Below are 14880 nucleotides of genomic sequence, written 5' to 3'. Positions count from 1 at the left end.
TTCTCTCTTTCTTTCTCTCTTTTCCTTTCCTCCTTCCTTCTTTCTTTTCTCATTAAGAATACAGTTGAAAGAGTTGATGAATCAGGAGAAAACTGGGCAGGGACAAGGAACCTTTTGTCAGGATCAGGAGAAAGGATGCGGATGTGCAGAATGGCCCAATGAGCAGCAGAAATATTGCTGCCTTCAGAAAGATTGCTTTTTGAGGGAAATGCTTGCTTAGTTTTTTCGTCCCTACCACAAGATACAGTGCATGAACTCAGCCTTTCAGATGACTGACATAGGTAGCCTCTTGGCCAGGCCTTCAGGGCTTGTTCTTGATGACACTGTCAGCTTCTCAGTTTGGTCAAGGACTGACAGGCTCAACTTCAGTAGCAGGGAACAGCACGGAGCACTGCCTCTTTGCCACTGGCCTGACATCATTATATTTCTCCATATCACATATCCATCCAAATCACAGACTAGCTGCAAACTTTCACTTTTAAATATCATTTCCTTGGAAGAATCTCCAGTTAGGCAAGCAAGTTAGTTTTCAAAGGCTATAATTGTACTTAGCTATTTTGACAGATTAATATCCTCAACTTGTGACCATGGTCCTGCCCTATGTCAAGATGATGCTTGCTTCTTTCTCAAGTCAGTTTTACCAAGCACTGATATTTATATGTCAACTCACTCCCCTCTGGAGTCAAACTCTCTCAAAAGACTTTCCTGGATGGAACACTAACAAACTGTCTGAATATCAGCAAGAAGTGGACTTCTGCCTAGGCAGGAATTTCAAAGGTGTCCATGTTCAGTTTATGAAAGCTGTTTGAGGAATCCAAGAGAGCCAAAATAAAGAAAACTAAATAATATTAGTCCTGTATCTGCAGCAGTTGGAAGGGGAAAAATACAGTAGGAATCATGAAGCTGAGAGGATCTCAGGAGTCCTCACGGCCAGTCCCCAGCCACTTTCCCTGAATCTTGTTCCAATACTGTATTGAGTTTCATATGTCATTGATTTTTCATTTCCTTACTGAAACTCCCAACTTATAGTATTAAGTATGATTGAGGGGATTTTATTTTGTATTCAGAATACACTAAGCAGACAACACACCACTGTCTGTCTCAGCCCATTAACTTTATTAAAAAATGCAACAGAGCTGATTTCTGAAAAGGCAATTCATCAGCCCGCTATATAAATATGGTACCAGTTGAAAGTTATTTCATTTGAATTTAGGCATTCTTTGGCCAAGATGTACCATCATGCTTTCTAAGCTTGTCAAGAACGATAAAAACACAGGTCAGAAGTATATGATAGGTATAATTGCCTCACTCTCCCTTATCTCCCTTTTAACCAAAAAGTGTGAGCTTGTATTTCATTTCTTTACAGAAGAAGATAATTATTACTGTCACTGTCACATTTGTTTCTTGATCTTGATAACAAATGAATTAAACTTGGCATCTGACCAAATATCCTACAGTTAGCCTGTCAGTGCCAATTCATGATACAATACATTTTGCATAGATTGGCGTAGGGAAGGAATGAAGGATCTGTACTGTAGAAAGTTCAGAATTTATTTAACATGGAAGACTTTTGTCCTTAATTCTATATGTGTGCTTCAACAGAGTAGGTTTGTTTCCAGAGTAATACAGAAATAAATTCTGAGGGCAAGATTCCATAGAGATTAATGTTTACATCACCAAATCCAGGAATTAGGGTGACAAAATTTGCCATCACACTGCTTTACTTCTGTACAGCTCAAGTTCAGTACATTTAAGTCCAACAGGTATCTCATAGATTTGAAAAAGATGCCAGATTTCAAGAGCAGGAGCACTGTCTAACAACCTGCTGTGGTTAGAAAAGCTAAGGCAGACAAAGACAGTAATAATGAAACCTCGTTATTCAGAGTGCAAATTAATTTGCGCTGGAATTCTCTCTTTACTCGGTTTTCTGCGAATTTGTTGAAAACTCTTTAAGTTTTCCTCCACAGAATGTGCAGCCTCACATAGTGACTACTTAGATAAGAGGACATATATAGGCCATCAATATTCTGTCCATTTTATTACAAGATCTAGACTACGAAGCAACTGCATCTAAGCTTTTGGCAACGCTAAACTTCAGAGGTAGCTGTAAAAATTACTGACAATGCAGAACCAAATAAAGGTCTGTCTAAGAACTCCGATTCATAACTTGATGCCAAATTAGCATAAGTGAAATATGAGTATTTAATATGATAAAACATGAGCTGCAAGCATTTAGCCCATCCCAGGAAAAATGTGAAACCAGAAGGTATTTTAATGAAAAACTGGAAGCAAATATCACAGTCTAATGTTTAAAAGCCATAAGAGTTAATTTCAGTTTGAAAGGAAATCATTTTTCAAAGTTCTGGGCTCTGTTTAAAAACAGATTGAGTAAGTTTATTAAATTAACAGACTACTACATTTATGAAATCCATAAGTCAGATCAATGGTGCACAGTCAGCTCTAGAAAGTAATTGCTGGCTTCTCTTGAAATGGACAATCCGAAAACTTCAAGGTCTAGTTTTTCCCTCTATTATTTATAATGAGGAAAACACGGTGCAATAGATTCTAATTCATAATGCCTTTTTAATGCTTTTATAGCACAACATTTGGACTCATTTCTAATCTCTGTGGACGACAGGTTGTCATTATTGCATTTCCATTAATATGAATTATGGGTACAATATATTTTACCCAATATTATCTACCCCAGGACAAACACGATTCTACAACAAAAATCACATGGTCAGCGTTTTTTCTTTTCAGAACCAGTAAGTGTCAATAGCCATTGGAGATTAGCCTTGCTACAACCCTGTGCATCTGAGCTGGTCCTTAGCATTACAGAATTACCAACCTTAACCTACACTCACATTCCTGGTTGTTAAAATGTCAGTATCTATGTATGTGTTTAGCTATGGCTTCCAAGCAGCAAGTCAAGGCTTGATGAGGACAGAATCATGTGCCTTTTCTCCTCTACCCAGCTGGAAATTACTTGGCCACTTATGACAGGTAACGCAAGATGGATAGACAACTTGTGTGTGCCTCTGGTTACTGATGTGCATTTGAAGAACTCATTCTCGTGAATGACAACAGCTCTGAAGAACCAGGTAGACCCTCACTTCAACTTCTTTTGTTTTGATTGCCAGCAGCTATCTGCCATGATTATCACCTCAAGAGGAAAGTCTCAATCCATCCAAATGATTTAAAACTTACTACACCACAGGCATAAGAATAGTCATTTTGAGGTCAACAGGGTACTTGCATGCTTGAAGACAAACATACACTTCATGTTTTACTGGGTGACTGGAATACAAAGGTATGAGCAACAGGCTGTGGCAAGGGATAAGTATATATGCAAGTATATATACATATGCTGTAAATCTCCCGGTGGAGGCAGAATATGGAATTGTACAAAGTCATAATCTCACCTACTGTGACTATTCTCATGTTTTATGGATAGAGATAGGATTAGCAGAATAAAACAAACATTAATGTTATCACTAATGCCAGTAGAGCATAGCAGCTGCTTGGGAAGAAGTCTTATTTAAATGGTCACCAATGAACTTCACGTAGACCTTGCTGCACCAGAGCATAAAGGCAAAGACACTCCTCTTTGATTTTCAGAACACATGTAGCAATAAAAATCCGTTAAATGGAATGAAGAACTTCCCAAATGCCAAGAATGACATGTTCCTTGCCCTTAAGAGCTCACATTCACAAATGTCAAGAAAACAATATGTGAAGAAAATAACCCATGAGCAAGTAAGTAGATGACAGGCAACAATGCTGAACAACACCGTATGCATTTTTGTATACATACTCCAAGTGCGTATTTGGCAAAATACGCTACTAAATACAGGATGCAAAAATACTCAGCCCATCCGTAATCACGAGGATTAGTTTTGGCCAGCATCATGGCAGTAAACAGATCTTTAGGAGAAATCCACGTACAAAGAGGGTAAGGGGCTTGCAAACAATCTCTGGAAGCACGTGCCAGGCATAGAGGATAAACAAAACATTTATCAGAAAAGCAAACAAAAAGGTAATCAAAACCGGAGTCCTTGGGATAACAGATGGCAGGACTGGGGACACAAAAAGATACATGGGTGGAAGCTGAGCAGGGGTTTGTTTGAATGCTTCTGACATTTCTTTAAATGTCAGCTCATAATTATGATGTCTTCACCACCACCTTTTAGGTATATAGCCACTTCTAGCAGGGGCCTTCCAGCTCACACATAGCTGCACTTTAGCATTTTGAGCTATCCGTCATGTTCCCACCTTTTATTCTGGTGAGAATGAACAAGCAAACACCAAACTCCCACTGAACACCTACTGCTTCAGTTTTAATTTCAAGGTTTCATTGCTGTTCAGTTAAATCTCTGGGGGTATTATACAGATTTATATGGAGCGCTACTCACTGAGCAACACCAGCAGATAAGTGGGAGAAAGGGCAGTATTTAAAGAAGTTCAGAGAACCCTGCACGTACCGTGTACTCTATAAACACTCCATCAGAGAAGGAAAAGTATGCTATAATCTTTTGCATAAGTTTACATGTGTAAAACCTATGTTAATAAAAATCAATCCTTGTTCACTATTTGAACACAAATCCCATTAATAATTCCATTAAGCTGCCACTTCAGTTCATTATTTTACCCATTTGCACTTCACTGTATTCACTGTAAACATCTCCTGCTTTCCCTGAGAAAGAGGGTGAACAAGGCCATGCAATTCCATTGATGTTCTATGCCATATCCTTGGCTTGCTGGCGAGTGGTGCTGATATAAAGGGCATTTCACATTCTCCTACCCAGAGACAGAATACATTGCCTTCCAATGTAACCAGCTTCCATCCCATGACTTAACATCTAACATCCATCCCAGAATTCAAATTACCTAATTATCAGAGCTACTCAGCATGATTGTTCAGTACTTACTAAGCAGGAACTCTGAAGAGGAATGGAGGTAAAAAAAAACGAATGCCGAGAGGACTGACATGAGGAGTGATACCAAGCAATGTATGTTTATGTTTTGAAAGTAAAAGCTCGTATAGGGAAAAAAAAAAAAAAAAATAGAGAAAAAAAGCAAACCAAAACAAAATAAACCAGGCTCCACAACACAACACTTTGATCATGTTAAAGATTCAGGGAGGCAACAGATAACGTAATCACAATGCACAGCAGGGTCCTCAGTGAAGAATGGGTACACGACTCTTAAAAGGTTATTACAGCGAATTTAAGCAAACCAATTGCACAGAGACCAGAGAGCAGCTAAACAGAGGTTTTCAGGACTTCTCTTCTGATCACTGAGCCTCATTCCAACTGGCTCAATTTGATCTAACAATCAAAAAGTCAAATGATATGAAAAAAGGTATTTCCTCCAGTAAATTGAAAAAGGTGGAGTGGGAGCTTATTTAGATTTGCTTCCTGCAACTGCATGCCTTCTTTTCTTTCTTTCTTTCTCCAAGCAGTCTAGCTCTTGTAAAAGGCTTTCAGCAGCGGTACGCACATTTTCACACCGCTCTGTCTCTGTACTTTTATTCTGTCCAGGAACAGTCACCTCCAAAGGAAAAGTGAACAGTCAGGGCACTAAACACAATGAAGCAGAAATACAAAGGGAAAAGGGATGAGAAACAGAAGCTCATTTTCAGCAGCACTGAACAACTACCTCGTGTTAATAGCGTTACGTTTGACTGAACCCAACAGGCAAAACACCCACTATTAACCCCTGAGCTGTTCATCACACAGACTCGTAAACTGCTCTTCTACAAATCTATGGTAAATTTGGCAGATTTTATGGTTGACAGGATGAGGAAAACAAGTCACCAGAGCTATTCAAGAAATAACACCACAGGTGAGACACACTGAGCTTTGTTTCAGTAGCCTGCTGTGAGGGGAAGGCTACCACAGACAACATATGCTCATGGATTTCCATCCAAACTCCATCACAAATGGACCATTGGACATACCTTGTGATAAATGCTTTGGATAAAGTATCTGGCACTGGAAAGACTATTATGTTGTCAGCACTGACTGAAAATCAAGGCCAAAATCACCCAGCATAGATACAGGCACATCTTCAAGGCCAAGCTGGATGGGGCTTTCAGCAACCTGGTCTACTGGGAGGCATCCCTGCTTATCGCAGAAGGATTGGACCTAGATGATCTTAAAGATCCCTTCTAATCCAAACCATTCTATGATTCTTCATGCTACTATGATGTCTGTAGAAGTTGTAGCATGTTCAAGTGGGTATGTGTGATTTTACTTTGCTAGATGATCTAAAATCATAGAATCACAGACTCGTAGAATGGCTTGTGTAGGAAGGGACCTCAAGGATCATCAAGTTCCTACCACCCTGCCACAGGTAGTGTTGCCAGCAGCCAGATTAAGTACCAGATCAGATTGCCCAGGGCCTTATCCAGCCTGGCCTTAAACACTTCCAGGGAGGAAAAGCAAAACCTCAGTCTAATTTTCTTGCAGGTACATCATCATAGCAGTTTGCATCTTTCCACTCATGAAATAAGGCAACTTCTGCCAGTAAATGGTACTTGAAAAATATTAGAATGTATAGATAATTTTACTTCCGGAAGCAGGAAATGGGAGATGAAAACTGGACAGGACAAAAGGTTATAACCATACTCTTGGAATTTCCCCTGTCCTGGCAACTACCACAGGTTTATTGGGCCTTCATGGGCTGAAAGCAGTATTATTTTCTATTCAGTGCTGTGGTGAGAGAGAAAGAGAATATACAGTCTAGTAAGTGAAAAATCAATTGCACAGGTAGTGTGAGAGGCGTTTCTACATCAACGCTTAATGGATAACGTGGTCTTTCATACCAGCCGTATGCCAACATCCATCCAGAATCTAACACAATCTCTTATTTTCAGATCCAAAAGAAAACATAAAAATAACTCATTGCCACCAGGAACATCTGCATAACATATTCTTCACTATGATACAGGGACTATATTTACCAGCAGTAGGTGGCTGCTTCGCAAGACCATGACAAAGATTTCTGATAAATTACTGCAACAGTTCCCTAGAAAATACACCTCTAGACTCCCTCAGACTATATACTTCAGTAATGGCTGCTCTGAAATTAATGCCTCCTATTTCATTATGCTGGCCTACAATGTCAGAGATGAATGCGGTGGTGATATGGTGGTAGAAGCTGAATTTTTCCACAAATATTCCATTAAATTCTACTGCCATGTGAAAGGTGGAAGCAGAGGCAGCGTGACAAAATGGTGTCTGACATGGAAACGTGTATGAAGCAAAGGAGTGTCTCTGAAGTATTGGTAATGGTTGGACTAGATGATGTTCTAGGTCTTTTCCAACCTTGATGATTCTGTGAATTCCTCCAGGTGGAAAAAATGGCATCTGTTGATATTCATCGACACTTGCTGAACATTTATGGAGGCCAAAGAGTGGATGTGAGTGCAGTGAGGCAGTGGGTGGTGCATTTCAGCTGAGGCAATGGTGACAGTGGGTCATTCTACTAGCGCAGATTTTTATGAGCTTGGCATGCAGGCACTTGTTTGCAGCTGGCAAAAATGCTAGTGCTGGTGCTTATGTTGAAAAACAGTGCCTTGTAGCTGAGGATTGTCTATCAAATGGTATCATTGTGCTCTTTGTTTCTATGGAAATAAACAGGAGGCGTTACTTTTGGTGCAAACTATGTATTTATAATGAGAGACCGGTTTTGCCAACCATTCCAGCTGCTGTGACAATTACAACAGGGACAAATCATACCACATTAATGCACAGCTACTAGCCTGCTTAAAGAACAGATCAAGTAGAGATGTGACTGTATTCCTTATTGTCCAGATATAACTTAGTAAATATGGAACAGTAGAGTCAAGTAAGCAGTCTTGTCTCCAACACACAGCCTTCCCAGTGACTAGAAAACTGAACAGGGCCAGGGCCTTTTATATGGTTCTGCGGCCAAATGATATGGCATAGCCACATTCCCAGGATTATATACTTTTATCTTCCAAAATAGGGTGGCTCTATCCAAACTGCTGATTGAGAATGGCTCCTGGCCCTTGCTAATCCCCAAGCCATGCCTCAGTATCATTTATGACAGGGCTGGCTGGCCCAAGCCAAAAGCACAGCAGAGCCTGTGCTAACAATTTAATGGTATAGATGGTCACATTCCAGCTCTTGGACCCATGCTTTGGCACCGCTAAATCATCTAGCTCTGACCTTGCCAAATGTAGCTGTATTGTGAGCAGAGCTCACTGGAAAACAGACACATAAAAAGGAGTATCTGACCAAATAAAAAATCTGTATGCATTTTCATGATTCCTTTCCTTCTTTTTATCTTTCCCCCAAGTTTTATTTTCCAATCAGTCTTATTTTCTCAGAGGTGCTGCATTTGTTAAGAAACTAGAAGGTCAAAATAGTTGTGGTAAGCATCAAGTGTGCCTTATTTTTTTACCAGTGCTTCGCTTGGAGCTGTCAGCAAGCTACGGTGCATCCAGTAACTACAGATATGCTCTGGGAAATGTCAGGAAAATCTAAATAAAATGTCTGACATGAAATGGAGAAGAAGGAAAAAGACATCAAGAGTGAAGTGGAAAAGTAAAAAAAAAAATAAAAATGAAGGAAAGTGTGGATTGGTCCACAAACTTTGCAGAATTGCTTAATGTCTGTATTTAATCTCCTGCTTCAAAGAGGTAGATGCAAAAAGTCACAGTGTTCAAGTGTAGTGCAGTAGGTTCTGCAGTTGCCCTTCCTCGCTTTTTAACCACCTTCTCGGTTCCATATCAAAAGAATGGCCTAAAGATTTAGCTGCAGAACAAATCTGCTTCCTTGCCAACAGATCTTGGGGCCATATAATAAAGATTGGCTTTTGCAGACTTACTGCCAGGGAGGGACAAGGTTTCTTCTATGGCAGGTGCCACAAAACACAGATATTCATTCTCTGAAAGAAAGCTTTTTTAAAAGAGTCTAGACCAACTTTTCTTAAAGACTCCTCTCCACTCCAGCTGGTTCATCTCAATTGAGGATGCCCCCAGATTTGAAAAGCACCGACACTGTGCTTTAGTTGCCCTGAACCTTCACAGAGCAAGCAGTGATGAAACAAAGGCAACTTACACAAAAACTCAGGAATTCTAAAAACACTGAAACAACATTATCCCTCCCTGTTTCTGAGCTAAGTATTATTGCCATAGCAGGTCTTAGCAACTTTGTACATGGCAAGGAAAGTATCTGTGCTTATAAAAATTGTATATATGTGTATGTGTTAGTCAAAGAAGCAGCATATCCCAAGATAACTACGTATGTGCGTAATGACCTCAAAAGCCATCAGTTCTACACATCAGAAACTCTGGTCAGAAGAAAACTGCCAAAAGAATTATTGCAAGCAGTGGAAAAAAGGTTTATCACATGGAGTTTAAAGCTTCATGAGCAAGAATGGGATTTAATACACAAATTTTCCTCCATCATCCAACTTAAAGAACTTTGCAAAGATAAGTGCTAGACCTTTAAAAGCAGGGATGATAAAGATAATTAATAGAAGCTTAGAAGCAGAATAATGTAGTGAATCTGTGTGGAGTATAACTATTGCTTTGCTTTTGAGGAAAAGGAAGATAAATTATTCAGTCATACCCCGTCCCAGCATGAGGTAGAAATTCGAAAGGAAACAAGCTGTTCAAAAACAAAACTGTGATGACTATGCCAAGATAGGAGTTAGGCTCAGAAGAGATAGAATAAATTCAAGGATTTAGTATTTATCAGCTGAGGAGGATTCTGGGAATTCTTTTAAAGCAAACTGACAATACCTCTGCTTTGTGAAGTATGTTTAGTGATGGTTCAATTCTAGGACAGCGTCAGGATTGCATAATAGAATGCTTTTGCTTAGAAGGGACCTCTGTAGCTAAACTACTCCAATCTTCCTCAAAACATGGTGATCTTTCATGTAATTAGTGCGCTCCTCGTCTCGTCAAGCTGAACTTGCAGCTAGAGTAGAGAACCTGTAGCTGCTTTCGGCCATTACTCCAGTTTTGGACATAAAACAGAGAATTTTTGCTCCCTTACATGTAGTCCAAATTGTCCTTGGCACAATTTGTGCTCATTGCTCTTCTTCCTTTCACCAGGAAGAATCTACTCTCGTGTCTTTATACTGCACTTTAGATAGGCACAGGGCGGAGTCCTACCCTCCATGCCAACGAGTCTTGTCCATGCTTAGCAGTATCAGCTCAGCTTCTCCATGTCTTCAGCTCTGATCCCCACATCATTTTGGTGACTCTCCACTGCACTTGTAACAGTAGGTCATTGTTTGGCTTGCACATGGGAGCCTAAAACTGGACGTGGTGCTTGAGAGGCAGTCACAGAATTGACAGTTTGAACTGGTGCCTATTGCCTCACTAGTACATCCCATTACTTGGTTGGCCTTCACTGCACTGCTAACTCATTTGAAACCTACACTAAGGAAGGACCTGCCGTTCCTTTTCTACAAAGCTACTTTCTGCCTATTTTCTGCTCAGTTTGGAAAAGTGCGGGGGAATATTTCATTCCAAGTACAACTCTTGTGTACAAATCTATCATAGAAGACCATCATCAGGTTGGATAGATATGTTTTGCTCTTGCAGTCATCTTCTGGTCTTTCATGTAGCTGGACATCTAGGAAGGTGTGCTATACAATCTTCTAAGACACTGAGGCTGGGCTGATAAACTGATAGTTTCCTGGATTCCTCTTCTTGCCCACTTTGTGGAACACTATGACCATTTACTTTCCTTATCCTCAGAAAACTCCCTTGGCACGATGGTTTCTCTAGGATGGCTGTGAGTGTCTTCAAAATGGCATCAGTTCATCATTCACTTGATGCATCCTGTATGGCCCCATGGACTTGTGTATGTTCAGTTGACTTAAGTCAGTGTTCTGTAAGATCACTCCTTATCGTCTATCCCTGTCCTTACGCCTGTTCTCTACTAAGAGCAGTAGTTCCCTCTTCCAGATTCTGCCACCAGACAAAGGGACCTGGAAGAACCCATGCCAGTAAAGATCAAGGAAAAAGCAGCACCAACTGTATTTGCTTCTTATATTTCCATTTGGGACTTTACACACTGAGCGGTAAGCCCATATTTTCCTTTTGCTGCCAATGTATTTATAGGCACCCTTCTCGCTGTTCTTCATATCTCTTGCCAATTTTAATTCTTGCTGAGCTTTCGTATTCCTAATTCTAAACCTGCACAGCAAAGCAGTGTTTCCAAATAATGCCTTAGTAGCCTATCCTCTCTCATATAAAGAAAGGCCGAGAGAGCTGGAACTGTGAAGCCTGGAGTAGAGAAAATGGAATATTAAGAAGCACTTTGGCACCATATGGATGACAGATCACTGACACGGGTTGCCCAGAGAGGTTGTGGAGTCTTCTTTTTGGAGATCTTCAAAAGTCACCTGGATGTAGTCCTAGGCAAGCAGCTCCAGGAGGCCATGCTTGAGCAGAAGGTGGAGCAGAAGACCTCCAGGGGTCCCCTCTGACCTTAATCACTCTGTGATTCTAAGATTCTTCCTGCTCTCATACACATTCATTGCTTGTTTTGGCTCAGTCAGGATTTCCCTGTTCAGGTGGGAGAGCCTCCAGTTCTGCTTGTTTGGCTCCTATACACCAACTGCGCAATTACTGAACCTCTAGGAGGCCAGGCAACTAGATCGTCCCAGGGGCAGTGCAGTATCTTGTTGTACGACAAAGCTGACTGTACAATGATTGCCACTTCTTTAAAAGATATGGTATTTGCGGGGGAACACATGGCTAAAATATGCCCAGCATTGCTTTTTAGGGACATTCCACTTGTTAGCTGACCAATGCACCTCAAAGCACTACTTCAGTGGTTTTGAATGCATGGACTTTTTGTAACACACCCTGTTCCTTTAGGATAAAGGAATAACTTTAATTATATATAATATAATCGCATAAGCAGTATATAGTCTTAAACATTCCAGTTATAAAGTCAAAAAAGATTCTCTTTCTTGACATGTGTAACAACTTAGCAGTAGTAAATATTATTCACATACTTCTCAGTGCTTTGTTTCAGGATTATCATAAAAGACTTAGGATCATAAACAGTAAGAAATAATGCTACAATATGAAGAATTTATTACTAGCTATTATTCATTATTTATACAGTGGGTGCATATCACTTTACACACAAACAACACCACTCTACAGACAACATATTTTTCTCAGCAGAACTTCTTCAGGCTTTGTTTTCCAAAGTGAATCATCTTGGAGATGCTAAATTGTAGTGGGTTAACAGCCACATATATTTCAGCTTGACAGCGGCACAAAACAACCAAAACAGAAATGGAAGATGGACTTTGAGGAGAATTCCAGAGCAGTCAGTTCCTCTAAACCAGAGTAAAATATACATTTTGTTTGCTGCAGAGTGTCCATGTCATCCAAGAACAGTACTAAAAGTTAACCAATACGTGGACATGTAGTGAGGCTTCAAATACCAAGAGAAAATCCCCCAGAAGGACATGGGTACTTGCAAGCTTATCCTTCTTCTACATGCTACTTTTCAAAGTAATGGTTCACTACAAATCTCCATCACAGCTTGTTCTAGAAGTAGAAACTGGAGTTAGAAAAAAGGGTGAGGAATTCCTTTTGTGGTTTCCCCTAGAGTGCTCTGCAGGCACTGACAATGAACTAGTGTTTTGCCCACACACAAGATAGTGTGTCACTGCACTTCCAGTCATGCAGAAGATCTCTGCACCTTGTGTGCGTTGTTCAGATGGGATGGAGAACAGCTCAGCATTGCTGCCGTAATGTGATTCCTGGCACTATTTTGACAGTGTGAAACAGCACAGCCTGCCTGCATTTCATGCCATCAAATCACAAGATCTTCACGGTCTTCTTAAAGGTCTGGGGACTCTTTACAAGAGATTTTTCGGGACTGTAGGAAGGGCAGTGGTGCTTCTTTAACATCAACTCGGAGTGATCAGAGCTTCCTTGTATACCCAAAGAGCATCAGCCTGTGTCCACTGTTTGCAGGTGTGCCGTACCGCAGCACAAGGAGCCTGAGAGAAGAGGTTAACACAGTTTAACGCTCCTAGGTAAAAAATTTAGGGAGAGGTGAAGCTTTGCACAATTCTTCCCTTCCTTCTTTCCTCCTCTTTCTCTCTATTTCTTCCTTCCTTCCTATTCACTTGGTTCACGTGTTTTGCAAGGGCGTTCTAAATTGAAGAGTCCAAACAAAGCAGTAATTTGAGGAAACAAATGCCATCACACAAATATTATCCATTTGGCAGTTTATTTTCCTTCTGAGAAGCAGTCAAATTACGTTTTAAAAAATGACCACTATTTTTACATTACTGTTAACAAAAATTATGATTTGGAGACATCCCACCCAACTGCCTCTGAAGCCTTCTGCAAACTGTTTGCATTTGGCTCCCTTGCACCAAACCTTCAATCTACTCATTCCCTCCCTCAATGATTTCCCTGACATTGCCCTCTTCATGCAATGTCGGAATCAGAAATTACTTAAAGAACCAGCTGTCTTGAAAATAATTTACAGGGCCTACCTGACTAAGTTAGCCACTGACAGCAGAAATAATAGGAAACTGCCAAATGACTCCCCATAAAATTCTTTTTGTAGCTGTGTTTGACAGTGACAACAGCACTATGTTCCTAAATGACAGCAACCAACCTCCGGATCTGATCCATCTACAATGCAGACAGCCTGCCCTCCTTCAGGAGTAATGCTCCTTGGACAATAAAACCTTGAGTAATCAGCATCTCAGACAAAGAAACTCATGGGCAGGATTTTTTAGCCTAACAGGAGGCTGTGACAGATCTTCCAAATGAATACACGCGCCTCCTGAATGGCAGATGTTTATATTCTGCTGGATTTTTAATGGATAATCTGCAAATAATATACACAAAAAGAAAGTAACGATGAGAAAAAAATAAGAAAATAAGAACTCTAAATCATATTGAAGAATCAAGCTTTTAACTCCTGGCCAACACACATTTTGTTTATCTTACTGTTATTACTAATATTTATCTCTTATAGAAGTTGAGATATTTTCAATTAACGTGCCAGAGCCTAGAAATACTTCTTCTTTACCCAAAGCTGTCACATTTGTGACCTTGTAAGTTCTTGGCTATGTCAGTTAGACTTTCAAACATGCAGACTTTCATCTTTGAATGGAACTGGGACTAGAAACTGGCCAGACCTCTCAGCCCTTTCAACAAATGATAAACACATCGCAATTCAAAGACTCCAAGTAGCTTTCTATGACTTTACAAATTAATTAGCATTCCAGGGCTTCCAAATCAATGTCAGTCCAGTAAAGTATCCACAAAAGTTGACAAATTAAAACCACATTTCGTACATTTCAATTTCCACACCATTCGAAAATATGTAAAAAATGCATTTGAGAAGACATACGATGATAAGAAGATGTGACAGATCATCAGCACAATTAAAGCCCTCTCTAAGGCCAAAGACTAAGATCAGCTTTCTATAGAGGAGTTCCAACACTGCCCAGAGTATCTCTTCAGCTTATTGGTTGCTCTACATCAAGGCTTCAGTACATCAGTTTTGGAATACACCACTGATCTCTCCATGCTCTCTTGTCCCTTGGTGACACTGTTACCTCCTGGCACAACTACCACCAGTGTCACAAACTTTGGGTGTTTGACATTCTTTGTCTGCAGACCCCTTGCTGGAGGCACAGCCTGGAAGCTGCACTCCAGGTTGTGCAAAGTTGACTGAACTTTCAAACCTAGAGAACCAGGAGAATGTGATTTTGGCGCCTTGGAAGACCTACCCTTGTCTTCTGTTACAAAACGTTGTGTGTTATGCTCAGGACACTGCTTTGATTTCCTATACCCATGTAATACTCTGTCACAACTACAGCTTCATGTGGAAGAGCCCC

At 40.3% G+C, this 14880-nt stretch overlaps 1 protein-coding gene across 5 annotated transcripts in view; it reads right to left on the bottom strand.

The window, feature by feature from the left end:
• The window catches only part of KLHL29 (kelch like family member 29), a 389364-nt gene that overhangs the window by 221452 nt on the left and 153032 nt on the right, over window positions 1–14880 (bottom strand). The gene's annotated exons all lie outside the window — the stretch shown is intronic.

Source organism: Coturnix japonica, chromosome 3 (assembly GCF_001577835.2).
Source record: "Coturnix japonica isolate 7356 chromosome 3, Coturnix japonica 2.1, whole genome shotgun sequence".
Lineage (NCBI taxonomy): Eukaryota > Metazoa > Chordata > Aves > Galliformes > Phasianidae > Coturnix > Coturnix japonica.
This window is presented reverse-complemented; position numbering and strand designations above follow the sequence as displayed.